The sequence below is a fragment of the Perissodus microlepis genome, chromosome 15 (genome assembly GCF_051167445.1).
Source record: "Perissodus microlepis isolate ML-2025 ecotype Zambia chromosome 15, ASM5116744v1, whole genome shotgun sequence".
Lineage (NCBI taxonomy): Eukaryota > Metazoa > Chordata > Actinopteri > Cichliformes > Cichlidae > Perissodus > Perissodus microlepis.
Window position 1 is genome coordinate 29704430 of NC_140475.1, and position 6970 is coordinate 29711399.

General features: G+C 42.7%; 1 pseudogene; it reads right to left on the reverse strand.

Moving 5' to 3' along the window:
• Positions 1 to 1726: 1726 nt before the first annotated feature.
• Positions 1727 to 6292, reverse strand: LOC146372376 (uncharacterized; annotated as a pseudogene).
• Between the last annotated feature and the right edge of the window lie 678 nt (positions 6293 to 6970).

Sequence of the window (6970 nt, forward strand, 5' to 3'; positions counted from 1 at the left end):
GGATATAAATGTACGCCGGGCCGGATGTGGCCCGCGGGCCTTGACTTTGACACGTGGTTTAGATAGACTGTACAAATTGTGGAGATGAAACCATCAGCTCATGTTGTTCTGGAGGTTGGTGGCTGCTGGCAGGAATGACCACGTTTCTTTCTGGCTTGCAGCATACTTGAAGAAGTCTCTCACTAAACAGTTTTTTGGTTGCTCACAGAATGTGAATAAGCTCCAGGAACTCCAGAGCCAGCCTGTATTTTTACCAGTGTAATGGGTAACACACTGATTTATCTGATGGCCCTATTTTTGATTTACATGAAAATCATTGGCGCCCGCCTGGCACACACCTCAAGAAGTGGAATCTGGTTTCTCCTTGGTAGATGTAGCCCTTGTTACATTTTACTATTTTGTTTTGTGTTCATTATGAGGTGCTGCACCATGCAAAAAACTGGTTAACCACTTGCCTGTTCTAAGCTCTGTGCCGATCACTGAGACAGCCCACAACACCAGTTATCATTGTAACTATGTAGACGTCTTTTAAACATTTGTCTTCAATTCAGATGGTATAAGGTAAAATATTTCACATTAATTTAATTTTTGAGTGCCTACTTGGTAAATCATTTTGTAAATAGCTTTTCTGTTTCCATGAATACTCATGGTCTTCAAAGAGTTCAATGTAGGAGGTCAAACAACTTGAACAGCACAACCTCCAAAACAACTCCAGTACTATCGCAAATCTGATTTTGTTTGTGAAAATGCACTAATTTTTTATTTTATTTTATTTCTTTCAGGACCAATGGATTGGTGAATGAGTGAGAAGCTGTGGTTTGCTGCATTTGTTTTTCCTTTAAACTGTATAACATGTATTTGTTATTGTTTTGTGTATACTGTGGACATTTTTGTCAACATGTTCTCCCAACAAAAAAATGTATTATATAAAAAAGCATACTGTTTTAAAATTTCATAGTAATCAGTATTAATAAAAAAAGATAAACTGGCTTTGTTGTACAGGTGATTTAAATTATAGTTTACTTACATTATCCAAAATTCCATCTGGGCAAACACACTTGGGGCCACCATGGAAACTGAGGACAAAAATAGCTGGGTCCCAGGTGGGTAACCCAAGTGGGCCCCAAGTATCAGACCTGCTTCTATCCATCTGGGCCCCATACTCATTTGTTGTCTGGGGCTGATTTGGGACCCATCATTAACCCATCTGGGAAAACACATTTGGGGCCACCATGGAAACTGAGGACAAAATTAGCTGGGTCCCAGGTGGGTAACCCAAGTGGGCCCCAAATATCAGATCTGCTTCTACCCATCTGGGCCCCATACTCATTTGTTGGCTGGGCCTGATTTGGGGCCCATCCGGGTCCCATCATTAATCCATCTGGGCAAACACATTTGGGGCCACCATGGAAACTGAGGACAAAATTAGCTGGGTCCCAGGTGGGTAACCCAAGTGGGCCCCAAATATCAGATCTGCTTCTACCCATCTGGGCCCCATACTCATTTGTTGGCTGGGCCTGATTTGGGGCCCATCCGGGTCCCATCATTAATCCATCTGGGCAAACACATTTGGGGCCACCATGGAAACTGAGGACAAAATTAGCTGGACCCCAGTTGGGTTTCCCAAGTGGGCCCCAAATATTAGCCCTGCTGCTCCCTATTTGGGCCCCACATATGTGTGTTGACTGGGAATGTACTTTTACCTCTGCACTCTCACAGGTATAATTCATTCAATTTCACGGAGAATAGGTGTGTTTAAATTTGTAAGACACACACATGCTTTCAAGATCTTATTAATATTCTTTCTGAACTGATGTGGGATGTGATGCAAAATTGAGAAAAGTTTCAGTCTTTGAATGGAACGCTCTACATGTAAACTTGTGCAGGAAATCTTCCTGTTGTTGTTCACTTCCTCCTGTTACAACTGTCCATTGGTGAGGAAAGGCGGAATGTTCAGTGAGACCCCCTCTGGTAGGATGTCCCAAATTGTGAAGCCCTTATCTGCAATGACCATGTCACCTGATAGTAGATGTTGCAGTGCTCCATAGTCAGCTGTTATGGCCTTATCTGAGGCACCTCCACCTTACAAGTTGCTTACAAAGGTTATTACACCATTAGGAGCCACACCAATTAGCCTTTAGTGTGGTCCGTCCTTTGTACTGGCTGTACAAATGACTTTGTGTGTCAAGTCTCTCTGTGTTAGAAACAGAAACTTCCATGCAGTCAAGCCACAATCCTGCAGTTAGGAAATGGTTGGAAGCAATCTGGCAGCGATGTCCGATTCTTGGCTCTTGAGGGAATGTTGTTTTCCAGCATGCCAACATACAAAATGTCATACAGTGAACTTACAATTGTTGTAAAAATATTAGTTACTGTGGCTGTGCTGCAGTTAAACCTTGTTGCAAGGTCCACATGACCACAATTAAGTTTGAGCTTCATCAGGGTTAGAAATAACTGGTCAACTAGGAGCATCATTTGGGCAGTCCAATCAGAATGATATTTAAGATTAAATCTGGAAAGAAGGGCTTCTAAAAACAGGACAGTAGCAGCATCAAGCAATCCAGTATAGTACTGGACCCTTTCAGGATTGTCAGATATTTGACTGAATGAGAAAGTCTGCATCAGCTTCTCTACTTGTTCTTTTAGTTTTTCATTCTCTATTCTTAGTATGTCAATCTGAATCTCTAGCACCAGAAGATTCTTGGAAAAACTTGTGGAACTTGCAGTAGCTGTCTGTGTATCTGCATCGTTGGAATGATGAAGCTCATCTGATCTTTCACTCTGATTTTCACCACTAGCTGGGACCTGCTCTTTTTTCTTCTCTTTCCTAACAGGGTTAAAGAAGTCCAGACACTTTTCTTTCCAAGCTCCTTAGACTACGATGACCTGGATGACTGGTCACAGACCGTGACCATAATTATTCAAGTTGTTGTACTATTTTGTTTTTAAGCTTAGCAGAAAGATAAGTACTGGCAAACTTTGCTAGCTATTTGTTGGTTAGGTCTTTATTTTGGTAATTAACTGGCACATAGGCTAGGGATTTTAATGTATTTTTTTTACATAGACATCGCTTTTTGGACGTAATTTTTATTCCTCGGTGCGTCGAAAGCTAGCTAAGGTTCATATATAGCGAAGTGACCCTTAGCTTTTGATCTTTGCTTGTAGAAATAAAAATGACTTCAAAAAAGTAAAATTACTCGTAAAAGCCAGTTTGTCTTTTAGTAGCGGGTTTTAATTGTTCATGACTAGCTATATTAGCTAACTAAAGTAAGAACCCACTTGCTCTTATCTTACAAGTTTATTCATTCACTTAAGAATTGTAACGTACCTTATCAACTTCAGCCACTTCCTCTTCTCTTTCTTTTCACAAGGAAACCGGTAAAATGACAGATTAGACTGTTGTTTTGAACCAGATCGGTTAAAACACAGCATTGCGGCATATTGACCACAGGAGTGTTTGAGTCCGGAAGCGGGGTTCATACGTCATAAATTAAAGACCAGATTGGCTTAGTATTCTGTGAAATGGTTATATTATTTGACTTGTTAGTGAGTACCGCATATGCTTATGTGAGCATAAAATACAGTCATCAGGGACTAATAGACAGATCAGTTTAAGGTCTATTAGCTTTTTTGACCACCGTGACCTGGGATGAGATCGTCAGACTACCAGGATCTCAGTGGATTACTGTCCTGGGGGAAGGCGACAGAGGCAGTGCAGAAACAGGAAACAATAGCAAGACTGTGTACGTAACTTATGCAGGCCTCCAATGAGTAAGTTAACACTCACCTTTTCTGCTCAGTAGAATTTTTGAGACTGCTGCATCATGGTGTTTATGGAGACATGGCTCAACTCAATGATAGCAGAGCCAGGTAACAGAGCAGACAAGCAGGACAAAAGATGCCAGTGAGAGTGGATTTTGCATGTGATACAACTGTGATGGGCCTTATGAAAAGAGGAAATGAGACAGCATACAGGAAGGAGGTGCAGTGGTTGACAGGCTGGTGTGCAGTTAACACCCTGAATTTAAACACAAAAATAAATAAATAAAAAATTCATTGTTGATTTTAGAAGAAACATGGTGGATCACCAGCATCTGGTTCCTGGGCAAATTCATTCTTGTAAAAAATGTTAACACCCTATAAAAAGCCTGTATGTTTACTAATGTATTTGGAAATATATTTAATATAAATTTTAACAATAGTGGGAGATCCCAGTAATATTACTAAATGTTTAAAATGGAAATTCTTTAAAAATGCAATTTAATGGTGAAGATTAAATTAGGACACCCCCATATTTATTACCACTTAAAATGCCTGAATTCACACATAGGTGCACATCAGGTGCACAAGATTAGGACATTGTTACTAGCATTTACTAGCAGTACTTACTAGCAGGAGGCTTGCCAGATTAAAACCTCAGACATGGTTATGACTTAACGTGCCACATCATCTACTGGTGTCACTGCTCCATTGAAAGCCTCCTGACCTATGGCATCTTAGTGTGGTATAGCAGCAGCTCTGCAGCCTTTCAGGCCCTGGGGAGATTGCTAAAACTGCAAATAAAATAAATACATGCATACCTGCCCTGAATGATATTTTCACATCCCATTCAGAAAGAAATATATATCATAATGGAATTATCAGACTCCTCCCAATCTTTTCTTTGAACTTTTGCCCTTGAGTAGCCCATATAGAACACCATTAGAGTTTTGATCAGTTTTTCAACAAAGGCCACTCATCACTGATCTGGAAATTAAATTTATTTTATTTTTACAGCATAATTACCGACTGTGTGAGAGAATTTTTGTGTTGTCTATTATTATCAAAAAGAGTCATCTTTTTAAGAAGTGAATCACAAATAAAGGAACCTTGAAGGTAGAACAATGTTTTGACATTTACCTATGCACTCTGATGGATGGAGGGCATGTTTCCTTATTTTGAAGGGCCTAGCATCAAAATCAATATGTCTAGTATTTTTTTTCAAAATACTGCTACTTTTGAAAAAAGTCCACTCCTCCCCTGCAACCGAGCCACCAACCACACCCCGCCACACACCCCCACCGTCCAAATTAGGACGGGGAGCCATCCGAACAAGCCGAATGGAAGTGTGACAAAATTGTACAACCCTTGGACTCTTCAAATAAGGGAATCTGCCAGTAGCCCTCGGTCAAATCCAGCGTCATAAAAAAGCTAGCAGTGCCTAACCGGTCCAGGAGTTAGTCAACCCAGGGCATAGGATAAGCATCAAAGTTTGACACCTCATCTCTTTTGTGCTCCGGTAACCTGTAGGGCCATGAACACATCATCATGCCAGGCTGTGTTTCAAAGTGATGCTCCATGAGATTCGTATGGCCGGGTAAGAGGGAGAATACATCTGCAAAACGCTGTTGCAATGCAGCAGCATCAGCTCCCTGGGCCTGTGTGAGATGGTCATCAGAATGGGGGGAGGTGGGAATAGTAGAATTTGGCACGTCCGGCCCCAACTCATCTCTCTCCTTAACCAGGCTCACCAGAGAAGTGGTTTCAGCCTCTCTCCATGATTTAAAGACGCTGAGGTGATATATCTGTGTGGCTCCACCCCTGTCCAACCATAACACCTTATAGTCCACATTCCCCACTGGTCGTGTGACCACAAAGGGTCCTTGCCACTTGGCTAGTAACTTTGAGTTAGAAGAAGGGACTAACACAAGCAATTTATCTCCCAGTGAAAATTGCCTGAGTCTAGGCAACAACAGGGGGTCTAACCAGCAATCCCAATTACATTCATCCTCGTGAATGAACTTCCAAATCATGGACTTTAAAGTCTTATTCTGCCGCTCCACCAGCCCATCAGTCTGAGGGTGATAGATGCTGGTACGAATTTTAATGCTCAAAAATTTATAAAGCTCTTTTAGTGTAAGAGATATGAACAGCGTGCTGTGGTCAGTCAGTATCTCTTTACCAACTGAGTGGAACCGGTGGGGTCTCCCGGGAAGGTCCCGCTCCTCCTCCTCCCAAGACCCTCCTTAGTGGGGCCAGGACCAATCGGTCCCTCGCTGCTGGCCATGGCTGTTCCCACGGGTGTTCCAGTCGGGTTGCCAGGTGGTCGTCGGCCAGCGTCAATGCAGCCTCGAGACTCGCCAGCCAGCAACAGCAGACCCACTCCATCGTCCTGGCCCTGAGCCCCTCCATGAGCACCACCATGTTCAGCAGCCGCACCTCCTGCAGCCACCTTGCCACGGTGTTGTTCAGCCCCCTTGCAAACGCGAAGGGATGGTCCTCTGGTCCCATCTGTCCCTCCAGAAAGCAGCATCAATGGACTCCACAATCTGGACCCGCTGCTCCCCTCCCTGCAGCCAAGCCACCAAACACACCCCACCACAGGCATGAACAGTGGTGAACCAGTGACAGGGTCATGGGTGGCCAAGGCTCACTGATGCACGTTGAAATGGTAAATGGACTGCTTCTTGTCTAATCTAAGCATTCAAATTGCCTTATTCATCCATTCACATCCAAATGGGTGATTGAGGAAGAGGTGCAAGGAAACAACATGGGCATATCCAGAGGGCAGAAACTGAGCAATACTAAAAGAACATCTGGGAGAATAAGGCAATGCCAAGTACATGGTAATCCTAAGAACAGACCACCGTGACCTCCCAAAACATTTCACACATTTACACATAATTTCACACATGAGTCTATGGAAAAAGCAATAATATTACAATTTGTCAGGCTTAAAATGGTATGTTTGCACTAACAGGGTGAATCCCCCAAAAGCTGTTGGCCACTGGCAACATTATGCTTTGGGAATTATTTCTGGAAAGGGTACAGGATGACTTCACTGTATGGATGAGCCAATAGAAGAGGCTATGTACTTTAAACTCTTGGACAAGAACCCTTTTTCCTCAATCAGAACACTGAAGCTGGGTCTTCCAGTATGACAATGACCCAAAACATACTGCCAAGACAACAAGGAGTGGCTAAAGAGGAA